The 14,123-nt window shown below is 41.6% G+C and overlaps 1 long non-coding RNA gene across 4 annotated transcripts in view; it reads right to left on the minus strand.

Moving 5' to 3' along the window:
- Nucleotides 1-217: 217 nt before the first annotated feature.
- LOC309351021 overlaps nt 218-14,123 on the minus strand; it is a 71,385-nt gene continuing 57,479 nt past the window's right edge. For 3 of the 4 annotated variants that reach the window (XR_014160654.1, XR_014160655.1, XR_014160657.1), the window contains 4 exons: nt 10,711-10,790; nt 8,568-8,653; nt 8,109-8,267; nt 218-339 (listed from right to left, as the gene is read on the minus strand). This is a non-coding gene — a long non-coding RNA (uncharacterized lncRNA). The remainder of the gene's footprint in view (nt 340-8,108; nt 8,268-8,567; nt 8,654-10,710; nt 10,791-14,123) is intronic. The other variant, XR_014160656.1, reaches the window with a different exon arrangement.

Genomic DNA, 14,123 nt, shown 5'->3' on the forward strand with positions numbered 1-14,123 from the left:
AAGCAATGTGGTTCCTACCCACCCACCCGAGGTTGTGGCATTCTTGGACACGTCCCTTGGTGTCCGCTCAGGGCATAAGCCTGAGATCTCCATGCCATGGATAGCACTAAAGTGCTGGTGAATTTTCATGAAGCATAAACTAATGCAGAAATATGAAGAACTGAACTAAAGACTTGGAAATTGAGAAACAGAAACTGACAGATTCATCCATCACTGGTCTGCTTGCATTGAATTGTCTTTGAAATAAGTGACTTGCCTTCTAAGAGGTGGTATACAAAATCCTCACTAGATATCCAGATTTAAGTTTGTGTTCTTTTTTCTTTCGCTCTTTCTTTCTTTCTTAAAAAAAAAAAGGAAAGAAATGTATTATTAATTTGTTTGGCCAAAAGGGCTTTCTGGAAATTCTGAAGGCAAAAGAGTGTCAGCTATGCTCTATTTGTATTAAGCATTGGCACTGGAATTTGTGAATTAAAACAGTTATCAAGTGCAAGTGAGTATGAAAGACACTCCCAGAGGGTTTTATTTGTGCCTGTAATATATCCTATTATGAAGTATATCCTTACTGCCACTTACTCATTTTCAACAATTAACAGTAAATAACAGAGGAAGTATGGGGTTGGAAGGCATTAATAACAGAACAACTTTGAAAATTGTGTTTCAAAGTTAAAAAGAACTCCAGGCATTAAAACACAGTTTAACAGATTATTTGGTATTATAAAACTGTGCCTATGGCTCGGGCATGCTGAATACTGGGAACCTGCAGAAGAATGAGAATATATATATATATATATATATGCAGGTTTTGGTGTCCTCGGGTGTCTTCCCGTGTAAAAGTTGGGGTGTCTAGGCGACGTTTCGACGAGGTCTCACTCGTCATCTTCAGGCTGGTGCTTTCGGCTTCTTGTTACTGGAACAGAGCTGGATCTCAGTGTTTGAGTTCCTATAAATACTGTAGAGGGGGTGTGGTGTGTAGCCTCCAATGTTCTGGGCAGAGAGGAAGTTCCCAGGCTAGTGTGCCTTTTCTTCTTTTGTTCCTTAATTACTTGAGAGATATCTTGAGTGATTTCTTGAGTGATATCCTGAGTACCACTTAGGTGGGTCATTAGGTGTGGATTAGTTGTTAAAGTCTTTGTGTCTTGACCTCTTGAACTTTGTGAAGAGTTTTCCTGAGAAGATGGCTGTACTGTATTTTGTTGTGCTCTGGCTTGGCTTCGTGTATAGGGGCGAGCTGTGGTTTTGTGGCTTGTGTCAGCCAGGTCTGTGTAGGGATTGCAGGGGGGTGCAGCATCCGGAGGTGCCACCATGGATTGGCTACTGGATGGTGTCTGTAATTCATCTGTGGAGAGGGTCTGGGTTTGGGTCTGGTGTGGTTGATTGGTGTTGGCGTTCTGTGTGCCTCTGGATCTGGTGTCAGTTTTTGTGGGGAGGGCTAATTTCCAGATGTCTGGCAAGCGGGATGTGTCGTCACGCTTGTTCATGTTGTGAGGGTGTTTCTCTATCTCGATGGCTTCCATGATTATTCTCTTGTGGTGATGTTCCGTGTTAAAGAGCAATTTGGAATCTGCAAAATTAATTTCGTGTCCTGTTTCTTTCATGTGTTGGAAAAGAGAGGAAGTTTTTTCTTCTTTTTTGACGGCATTCTTGTGTTCTGCGATACGTGCATTTATTCGTCTGTTTGTTTGTCCAATGTACGTGGCTGGGCAGACTTTGCAGGGTATTTCATAGATCCCTTGGTTTTCCAACTGGATTTTATCCTTGGGGTTTCTGAGGATATTGGCTATTTTTTGGTTGGTGCAAAAAATATTTTTTGGTTGGCATGGCCCTCCTTCCTTATATCAAGGGCACTACAGATAAAATTAGCAAAATCCTCCATAAACACAATATCAAAACAGCCTTTTGCACCAACCAAAAAATAGCCAATATCCTCAGAAACCCCAAGGATAAAATCCAGTTGGAAAACCAAGGGATCTATGAAATACCCTGCAAAGTCTGCCCAGCCACGTACATTGGACAAACAAACAGACGAATAAATGCACGTATCGCAGAACACAAGAATGCCGTCAAAAAAGAAGAAAAAACTTCCTCTCTTTTCCAACACATGAAAGAAACAGGACACGAAATTAATTTTGCAGATTCCAAATTGCTCTTTAACACGGAACATCACCACAAGAGAATAATCATGGAAGCCATCGAGATAGAGAAACACCCTCACAACATGAACAAGCGTGACGACACATCCCGCTTGCCAGACATCTGGAAATTAGCCCTCCCCACAAAAACTGACACCAGATCCAGAGGCACACAGAACGCCAACACCAATCAACCACACCAGACCCAAACCCAGACCCTCTCCACAGATGAATTACAGACACCATCCAGTAGCCAATCCATGGTGGCACCTCCGGATGCTGCACCCCCCTGCAATCCCTACACAGACCTGGCTGACACAAGCCACAAAACCACAGCTCGCCCCTATACACGAAGCCAAGCCAGAGCACAACAAAATACAGTACAGCCATCTTCTCAGGAAAACTCTTCACAAAGTTCAAGAGGTCAAGACACAAAGACTTTAACAACTAATCCACACCTAATGACCCACCTAAGTGGTACTCAGGATATCACTCAAGAAATCACTCAAGATATCTCTCAAGTAATTAAGGAACAAAAGAAGAAAAGGCACACTAGCCTGGGAACTTCCTCTCTGCCCAGAACATTGGAGGCTACACACCACACCCCCTCTACAGTATTTATAGGAACTCAAACACTGAGATCCAGCTCTGTTCCAGTAACAAGAAGCCGAAAGCACCAGCCTGAAGATGACGAGTGAGACCTCGTCGAAACGTCGCCTAGACACCCCAACTTTTACACGGGAAGACACCCGAGGACACCAAAACCTGCATTCCTGTACCCGTGAAAATCTACGAAAGCAAATATATATATATATATATATATGCTTTCGTAGATTTCCAGTAACAAGAAGCCGAAAGCACCAGCCTGAAGATGACGAGTGAGACCTCGTCGAAACGTCGCCTAGACACCCCAACTTTTACACGGGAAGACACCCGAGGACACCAAAACCTGCATATATATATATATATATATATATATATATATATATAAAACAAATGCTTTGATAACATTTGAAAAATTATCCCTAAGAGTATAGCTCTGTGTTACATTTTATTTAGCTATTCATTCTGTCAGGCAGGGTGCTTTAGGAAGCCACAGGCACATAAACACTGCCTATTTGGGGGGAGAGAAGCAAGAATTATGCACATTTCACCTTGTTCCTTTCATTGCTTTTTGCTCAGATGAAAATGCTCAAAACATGGATGGTAAGGAGCCAAAGGAGAAACTGAATCAGCACCGAATGCCCAAAAAAGTAGGAACAAGTAGGAATAGTGAGTGATTATTAATCACCTGCCTTCCCCCCCCCCAATTAACTAATTAAGCCATTAAATATAAACACATGTCCATATCCTCAGGAACTCAGGATAGATCCCATTTTGCAATACTGAAGGGACTGCGAGACAATCTACATTACTTTAAGGATGCTACCATTCATTTTTACAATTACTATATTTCACATTAACATTCAAATACCGGAAACAAAACAGTATCGGGGGAAAAAAGGAGGGCACCTTTGGTTGTCAGAGCTCTTCCTTAGTCTCCCCAAGCCTGCACCTACTCCCCCAAATTACGGCTTGCTGGGCTGCACAAAATGGAGGATAGAAAGGGAAGAGAGTCTGACAAAGTGGAATTGCAGGGGTTGGGCTAGGTGACCCTTGGGGTCCTTTCCAATGCTACAATCCTATGATTCTAAGTGATGTGAAGCAATAACTACTGGACACTGACAATCATCCTAATGAACAAGGCAAAGGGTGGTATGCCTGGATGCAGTTAACATGACTGGGTGCAATGATGGGACATCCATGGTGCCACAAGAACCAGAACAACATTATTGCTCCATGTGCTACATACATCACACTGCATGTCCAGATATATGTATGTGTTTCTATTCCTAGTCTATTCCCTGGTAAACTGTATGATGAACTTTGATTGATTTAAAGCATTTTAATACACTCCTTTGTCCCTTTTGGGATTTCTGGGTGCTATACAGTCAATAAATATAAGAACAATACAGTTGTACCTTGGATCCCGAACGCCTTGGTAATGGAACATTTTGACTCCCAAACACCACAAACGCAGAAGTGATTGTTCCAGTTTGCAAACATTCTTTGGAACCCAAACATCCAACGGGGCTTCCACAGCTTCTGATTGGCTGCAGGAGCTTCCTGCAGCCAATCAGAAGCTGCACTTTGGTTTCCAAACTTTTTGGAAGTTGAATGGCCTTTTGGAACGGATTCTGTTTGACTTCCAAGGTACGACTGTACAATCAATGCAAACAATAAAATTACTTTAAAACGCCTGTAAAAACAAAACATTACCTGGCATTGCAGCTTTGGTGCCAGACAGGCAGCTCTAGGGAGCATGCTCCAAAGATGGGTCACCACCACGAAAAAAGCCTCCTTCATTGTTCAGTACTGTACTTCCTGTAGAGGAGGCACCTGAAAGGGTGTATCAGCTGAGGATCCCTTTCAGATATTTGGATGTCAAGCCATTTTAGGTCTCTTAATTATAATTGGGTCCAGGCACAGTGGAATATGGCCAGTCAACACCCTGGCAGCCACATTCCTGAAGCTTCTGGGTTGTCTTCAAGAGCAGATTTACATATGGCACCTTGTAATAATCCAACCATGAGGTTGCCAGATCATGTAACACCAGGACCAGATTATCCTGGCTACAGTTGGAGGGTCATTAGCTCCGGAAGAGGTCTCTTTGGTACTAGAGTTCTTGCATGCATACAAAGGAGAGAGAAATGGGTGACAAAGTAGGTAAAGACACAGCTGGGCCAAAAGGGAGCTTCTAGGCACCCTTAATCACCTGATCAGAAGCAGCTGCAAAGCTCAGTGCAAGGGGCTTTGCAAGCCCTGATGATCAGCTGGTCAAAGTTCTGTGCCTTTACCTGAAAATTTGATTATTTTTTCAAACCATGCAGACAAAAGAAGGTCACCTGATGTCACTGCAGATCTGCCATCCAGATCCTGTTCCCTGCTCCTGGTTCTGATTTCTATTGCTTCTCTTTATTTGCATTCAGTTTTCCAAGGTTGGGACTCATATCTCCCATTTCTCCTGGCATTCTCCTTTCCTGCCGAGCTTGTCGTTGCAGCTTATATTTGTTTCCCTGCACACTAAAATGGCTGCAGCTTCGTTGAAAGTTGCTCTCATTCTGAAATCTAAAATGGAGCCTTTGGGTAGAGAGCCCAAGATCAGGTTGAAAGGGACCGAGCATGCCACATGATGCATGCACTCAAGATGAAGGGTGTCATAATCACAGTGACATGCGGGAAAAGATTATTTTAACAAAGGCTTGGACCTGCCTCAAGGAGCTATTCAACAGCTACTTACCTTCAAGGGGACCACGCCATTCCTGAACCATCATTGAATAGCCACTTTAGGATTATCTAAGAAGTGCTCTTCCGAAGCCATTTCAATCCAAGTCATTTCAACAAGCAAGCAAGCAAATAAAAAGCTTAACAAGGAAGCATTTCTCATCATCCACTTTCTGTTCCCCAATCATATTGCAGTGCCTGCTTGAATACTGTGTCACTTCTCTACATTTTACTTCAGTCTACAGGACGGCGGAAACTTCCAAATGGCCCATATTAACTAAAGCCTAAATTAGAAATACAATGGCCAAACTGCAAAATGACTGGCCAAGACACAAGCAGTCTTAAAAGGCTTACCAAGCATACCAAATATACCAAGGTAGGTAGGCAATGAGCTGCTGACTCTGCAATACACAGGAGGTAAGATTACTTGCTAGTCTCCTTCACCAATGCAATCCATTCTGGAATCGCACTGTAAGCAGGAGTTGGGCTCATTCGGACATTAGAGCTCCCCTTCTTTAATGCAGGGAGAATTCAACCATTGTAACAGCCTGTGCAGGGTAGTAACAGAGTGTTGGGACTACAAGTGGGAAACCCAGGTTCAAAACCTCATTCAGCCATAAAACTCACATTAGAATCCAGTCATTATCTCACACCTACCACAAGCCCTGTTATGAGAATAAATTGGGAGGTGCAAGCAGACAACTTGGCCTCATTGTACGGAAGTTGGATATAAATGTAATAAACAGCAATAAATTGAAAGACTGGAGGAGGAGACCAGGTTTCATTATGTGGCAATCTAGTTACCCTTTTGAGGACCAAGCATAATCTTATGGTAAGAAGTGTTGCTTTATATGAGTCAGACAAGCAGCTCATCTATCCCTGTACTGCCAAAAGAACTAATATACCCTGTACCATGATGATTGCAAGCTGCTGGGCTCTCGTACGAATATCAGGACCATGTGGGTGGGTCTTTCCCATGGAATCAGCACATTTCTATATCTGTTTGTGATTATTTTTTAGTCTGCATGAAGTTTAGTAGAACTTTCTTCATTTCTTCATGTAATCTTGCCCAGTATAATGTATTTTTGTATGTTATTTTCACTAATATCTTCTATTTTATGCACACCTTACCCCAGTATATGCATTTTTTTTGTACATGCTACTTGACTACAGAACTGCATTGCAAAATTCAGAGAGGTGCAAATTTCAAAGGATGCCTGTGTTTCAGGCATCCTAATTCATTTAGCTGCACCAATTATGTAGGTTCACCTTTACATGTAAACTGATTTGAATTTCTCCCCCATCCCTATTGGTAACAGAAGTGGGGGGGGGGGAGTACAAAGAGACTGAAAAGTGTGGCATGTTCCACTTTTTGAATTAATCTGAACATTCTCCTAGTCAAACTAGAATTCAGGTACCCATTAAAATTTCTAAAGGAACAGGAGTCTATCCCTATGTCAGAATACAAATTCATGAAAGATAAAGCTAACTATGGGTACTAGTAATTATGGCTATATTATCTCCAGTTCTATGGAGGACTGAACTATGCACCAGATTCAGCCAAGGTCCAAATCCAAAGCCTGATCAGGCCTATTCAGACGGATTCAGGCCTTGTTCAAGTCAGGTTGGCACAGCCTCAGATTTCTGCAGCCCAGTTTGAGTGTCCCACCCAAGGCTCTCCTGGGGCAGGATGTCAGGCAAGAAGGAGGGCCTGGCATAAGTGAGAAAAGGGTCGAGAAACTGCGGAAAGGTGAGGACAATTGGATGGCTGCATCTTCACAGGAGAAGGTTGAGTGCCTTTCCCAGCAGGCCTCTATTCCTTCATGTTCTTGCTCCCTTTGCAGAATCAGATCTACCTTGCATGCATGGGAAGCCACTCACAAAGGTGCAGCAACCAGTACTGTACAGGATCCACCTACTCTTAAGTGAGTGGATCTGGTCCTGTGGGGTGCTAGTGCACCCCACCTTTTTCAAAAAAGAAAAAAGAAAAACCTTTGAAACCCCTTAGCACCATTACCCCCAAATGAATTTGGGGACAGGTTTGGGGTGAGTAGATCCCAAGGCAGCATATGGTGAATTGGCCTGATCCAGAGGCCGAATATTGGGGCCACAGGATGGACTTGGTGCAATGCGTCATAACACATAGACTACATTTTGTAAATTAAGAACACAATCCTATATATGTCGATTGAATTCAATGGTGCTTGCTCGCAACTCCCAGCTAAGAGTGAAGAGGACTGTAACTTAACACACACACTGCTGCCAGGCAAGGACTATCAACCACATCTCATTTTCTTCCTCTTTTTGTAGCAGGCTGGGGCTGTATATAAACTGTCACATTGAAAAGCACTTTGTTTATATAGATGCTTTGCACAGTGAAAGCTTCCAGATTAAAATTGTAAAGTGCATTTTACCTCTTTGCTAGTCTTAATTTTCTATTATGGAGGCATTCTTTCTGATAACATATCACATAGCCTGTAGAATCTTAGTGTAGGCTTGTCATAATATCTACATTTCCCCCAGGGCTCTTAAGACATATTAAAATCTGCCTTCTTTCTTGACATTACTAATATCTAGAAGTCTGCAGGTTTTGCGTTACATTGAATCTCTTGCCTTTCTAGCAATACACTTAACTGCATTATTTGTCAGAAATACCTTGTGGCACATATTCAGGAAGCCACAGACTGAAATACAAATGCCAGGGTGATCATGAAGCAGTTAAAGTAATGATTGTTCCCATTTTACTGTTTTTCATTGCATTTCAAATGATAATGCCATTCTGCTTGCACCTTTAAAAGGAGGCTGCCTGGACACCTGAAAGATTAAAAACAACAGGTGGGACATAAATTCATTAGTCTGTGCTCCATCATTGCCCTAGATTAATAATAGACTTCTCTTACAATAGAATCTCTCATTATTTTTCACTTTTCTCCTGTCCTTCCTTGTCTGTTCTATATGACTATCCCTTTCCTTTTCAACAAGGTTCTTTATTCGCTTTCTATTTTAGTCAACTTTCTATTTGCCTGCAAGTATTACTCCATTATTTCAGAGCATGGCTTTTTGCCCTCCGATTTCTCCATCTCCTTGACTTGGAAAACAGGCTAACTTGCACACCTTTTCACAAATACGGTTTCACATTCTTCATTAGCTCTGCATTTTGCTCCCCTCCTTTCTGTCATTAATCTCCTATGATGTCCTACCTAGATGGAAACACAGAAGAAGAAGAAGAAGAGTTTGGATTTGATATCCCGCCTTTCACTCCCTTTAAGGAGTCTCAAAGCGGCTAACATTCTCCTTTCCCTTCCTCCCCCACAACAAACACTCTGTGAGGTGAGTGGGGCTGAGAGACTTCACAGAAGTGTGACTGGCCCAAGGTCACCCAGCAGCTGCATGTGGAGGAGCGGAGACGCGAACCCGGTTCCCCAGATTAGGAGACTACCGCTCTTAACCACTACACCACACTGGCTCCAGGCATATACATAACTATCAGTGTTCCGCTCTGCATCTCCACACAACATACACATGTTCTTAATTTAGATGCATGTATTAATTAAAGGCAGTAATTCAATTACAAGATAACTGCCTTACAGAGAAATAGTGGGACTGTGCAGTGTGAACTGGGCCTCTTATGCACTGCATTCTTCCCATCACCTGGAAACTAATTAGCAAGACATAATCACATACTTCCTGTTTAGCAAACACACTGGTCTCATAGGAGCAAATGATTTGTATCCTGAATCACTAGCCACTGCTTATTTGTAATTATCATATAAATGAGAGGCTTTGGATGACCTCCTATTCCTCATCCATTTTCTTAGACAATGAAGATGCACTCATTTCACCAGGGTGTGTGTGTGTGTAGACCTGAGGCAATTTGAATTATTTAGCCCCTTGGAACATTTTTAAATTACTTGGAAAGGGCTCTACTGCTAATATTAGCAAAACTAGGCTAGTAATTTTTAATACTGAGTCACATAAGAATATCGAAAATGAGAACGGGCAATTTATGCAAATGAAATTTCATAGGTGTCTGCTGGCCTACTGTTAATACATTTTTTATTTTTATTTTTATTTTTGCAATGTCTTACAGCAGTAAGGGGCATGTTTGAGCAGTAGTTACTTTTCCACAGGCAAGTTAACAATATATGCCTAACTTCCTTTTCCAAACAATTTTGAGGGGGTCAGAAAGATTTGCTTGCAATCTCAGTTCAGGCAGGTCACCGAGTCCAGCATCCGAAGCAGCACAAATTAATGAGGTATCTCTGAATTTTAATAATTTGAGCCCCACAGCCCTGCAAAGTTCATACAGTAGCTGACAGCAAGGCAGCCAGGGAGCAAATCAAAAGGCAGCAGAAACCAGGCATCACACCTCACAAGTGACTGCTGGCGAAGAGGGGAGCACAGGGGTGCCAACACCTCCAGCACAACTGTGATTCCTCATGCCAATTATATATGACAACAAAGGAAAGAGAGAGACCAGCAGGCTTCATCTTCTCAATTGGCCACCTACTGGTAGCTGACTGTGAAACACCACAAAATGGAGGACGCCAGAGAGTCTCTTGACCTGTTTGTTACCAAACTCTGTAACTCAATAGGTTTCCTATATGAATGACTGCATTGTGCCAGACTGCTTTTAGGTGAGGTTGCTGGGTCTACAAGGCTCCTGTAAAAAAGTGGAATGAAAGGTGGAAATTCCACCAGGCAGTTTCTCAGAACATCACAGCACCTGGATGCTCACGGTGGCTATGGTCCCTACTTTATAGGGTACAGTCCTCTATTTGAAGGGCTATTTTTCACTTTCATTGTTCTGTATGGGACAATGACAATAAAGATATCTATCTATCTATTTTAAGTACAAAAATAACCATAGTCTGAATTTTTGATGAGCACCTAATATGTACTTTTTCCAATGGCATTCTCCAGTTTTAATATGACTGCTAGCCTTTCCATGTGCCTGATTTTTTAGTTGCTTTAACTTCTACATTTTTAAATTTGGAGTTTATTAGAACATAGTTTATTGTATTTTTTTCATTTGCCATAATGATTATTTAATAGGTAGGATAAGAAGACAGAAAGTCCTCTCAGGGTCTAGACCTATCAACTCTGTCTTAAGTTTAGCTCATAGTTAGCTCCATGAAGTTTGAAGTTTTGACAGTTAATTAGCAAAACATGAGGATGCATCTTATCAATTATCATTTAAGAATGCAGAAGCACATGGTATTCTAGATCCTACTGCCCATTCTGCTTTGTCAAATACCTGAGTGAAGTTGCAGGTCCTGAATGAAGATAAATCTCAGCAGAGCTATCAACGTTTTAACAGGCCTGCTTCCTGTGCTTCTGTAAAAAGACACAGGATACAGTTATAACGCTGGCAACCTTGTACTTGAACCAAGTTATTGCATGTTTATTTAGAAGTATGTGCACATGGTTCAAATGGGACCAACTTCCAAGGAAATGTCATATGGGCTTCAAGTAAGTTGTGTGTGCACTTAAATAAACAGACAAATATGTTTCTGTTCTATAAGCAACGAAAAAGGCATGTGGACTCATGACCAAATGGGCTTACTCACATGAAACTGGGTATAGGATTGCTACAAAAGGCTGCATTATTTATACACTTGCCTGGAAGCACATCTCACTGAACTCAACAAGTCCTACGTTTGCAAAGGATTAGATGGTTAATAGATGGTCAACAAATAATCCAGAACCAACTCAATGCAACTTAAAAGGATAATTCATGTATAAGAGCATGAAGACTTGGGCCTCTGGCTTGTCACACACACCGTTGTAGCTACACAGTCCCTTCTGCTTTCCCCCTTTCTCCCAATTCTCTTTAGGACAACATATTTTTTAAAAATCTGGTTGTCACACATACAGTGGTACCTCGGGTTACATACGCTTCAGGTTACATACGCTTCAGGTTACAGACTCCGCTAACCCAGAAATAGTGCTTCAGATTAAGAACTTTGCTTCAGGATGAGAACAGAAATCGTGCTCCAGCGGCGCGGTGGCAGCAGAAGGCCCCATTAGCTAAAGTGGTGCTTCAGGTTAAGAACAGTTTCAGGTTAAGTACGGACCTCTGGAACGAATTAAGTACTTAACCTGAGGTACCACTGTACAGTTAAAGAAATCTTCCAAAATATTCATCTTCTTGGTAACTACTTCCTGAGTTGGATTCAGAACAAGAAACTTAGTCTAATAGTATTTCCTTGTCCATCCACCATCTTTCTAGTAACCCTTTCCTGCTTTCTCCTTGAACATAATTCAAGTCATGAGAGTCAGAGTACAGAAACTCTAATGGGACAAACTAGTAACCACATCAACTGCAGTTATAAAGGCACAACACCTTTAAAAGCAATCATTAAAAGTCTGGACATATCAAATCAATTTCTGTACAGTATACTGGAACAAGATTACTCAGAGCCATAAACTAAAGAGAGATAATTTAATGTATATTATTAACCAATGCTGTTTTTGTTAATGTGTTTATTTATTTATTTTACTATTATATATGAAAAGGCCAACTTAAATTACTGGGCAATTTCTAAATCTAGTTAAAACGAGATCGCTATCTGACCACAAGTCATGTAGCCAGAATTTATTAGCTACCGAAGGCAAGCACCTTAAGATCTAATGCAGCTTTTAATTAAGAAAGGGGGGGGCATGTTGCCAGCCAGATTTAATGGAATTGGATCAAAACCAGAACTCAAAGGCCAATTAACAATTTATGTAATGAAGGAAGAAATATTTCTAGCACTCTGCTGCAGAATGGGAACAGGTCAGAGAACAACAGAACACACTTTCCCTTTTATTATGTTTACTGATTTTTCTTCTCAAAGGAGAGATGTTGCAACATGCACATTTCCTTTATGTGTAGATGAAGGTCTGGCTGGCATTGTTAAAGCCCTGTAGAATCTTATTTTTAAAGGTTACAAAAAAGGAAAACTTTAATATAGAAATATACCCCCCCAAAAAGCTTGAAATATTTCACAATGAAAACAGAGATATTTGTGTATTTTTAACCCATCCTTAGGTCCCCTCCCTCAGCATCTTCTACCTACCTACCTTGAGATGAGATGAGAATTCTTAGAAGACATTTTTTTACTTAAAAAAAAGGTTCAGATTTTTCCTCTTTTTTTGACTCCCCCAAAAGAAGCCCACTCTACAGAATTTCCCTGAATATTCCCCACCACTTTTTATGGCTGCCACCATTTGTTCTGCCGCAGCGCTCCACCATGTTGCGAAGTCTAGGGCACTGTGAAGAATGCAGAAATGGTCACTAGACTACAAACACAGTTGCTGCTGCTGTCATATGTAACGTAAGAACATAAGAACCTGTTGAAGCAAGACAGTGATCCATCTAGACAAGCATCCTGAGGCCAGCTAGATGCCTGTGGAAAACCCACAAGCAACAGCCTTCTCCCCCTCCTGTAGTTTCAAGTAACTGGTATACAGAAGCATTACAGCCTCTGACCATGGGGACAGAACATCCCTTATCATCCATGATTTTGTCTATCCTTCCTTGAAAGCTGCCCAAGTCAGTTGCCATCGCTTCCTGCTATAGGAGCAAGTTCCATAGTTTAACTAGACACTTTTATTTGTCCTACATCTTCCATCATTCAGCGTCTACAAGTACTAGTATTATGAAAGAGGGAGAAAAGCTCTTCTTTATCCACTTTCTCTATGCCAGGTAGAATTTTAAATTCTGTCATGTCACCTCTTATTCACCTTTTCTCCAAGCTAAAAGGTCCCAAACGCTGCAACCTTCCCTCATATTCCACACCCATGGTTGTTCTGTTTGCCCTTCAATGAACCTTTTGCAGCAACACGCTATCATTTTGGAGGTGAGATAATGGCACGCAGCAAATACGGTCACACCATTGATTTGTATAACACCATTATGATATCAGCAGTTTTATTTTCAGTTCGTTTCCTAATGGTACCTAGCATGGAATTTGCCTTTTTCATGGCTGCCACACACTGGGTCGACATCTTCATCAAGCTATCTACTATAACCCCAAGGTCTCATTCCTGGTCAATGACTGCCAGTTTAGACCCCATGAGTGTATATGTGAAATTAAGATATATATATTTTGCCCCAACATGCATCATGTTACACTTGTTTACACTGAATTGCACTTGTCATTTTCCCACCCATTCACAGAGTTTGGAGAGGCTCTTTCGGAGCTCTTCACAATCTCTTTTTGGTTTAACGACCCTGAACAATCTAGCATTATGAGCAAACTTGGCCATCTCACTGCTGTCTCCTAATTCTAGATCATTGAGGAACAAGTGTAGTCACAATAAAATAAAACTAAAAGGTTTGAGGGGGAGGAACAAGAGAGTTATACTACTGTCCATGCTAATGGTGAGCCCCATCTCCCACAAAACTGTTGGAGAATATGTCCTCCCCCACCCAGTTTCTTTGCCCAGAGGCAGAGGCACCAACTTTACAAGATGACTGAGGGGCCCCGCCACAATGTCCTGACATCACAAGGAACCAGGAGGTAGGACCAAATGCCCTTTGAACATTGAAGGGGGGGCAGCCCATAAAAAATGGCTGGGGGAGAAAATGCCTCAGCCCCTAGGAGCTGGTATCTATGCCCAGAGGCTACTCTGTCACTTAGGGGGCATTACATTACATTACATTACATTACATTACATTACATT

The sequence above is a fragment of the Podarcis erhardii genome (genome assembly GCF_964252035.2).
Source record: "Podarcis erhardii genome assembly, chromosome: 10".
In the NCBI taxonomy this organism is placed as follows: Eukaryota; Metazoa; Chordata; class Lepidosauria; order Squamata; family Lacertidae; genus Podarcis; species Podarcis erhardii.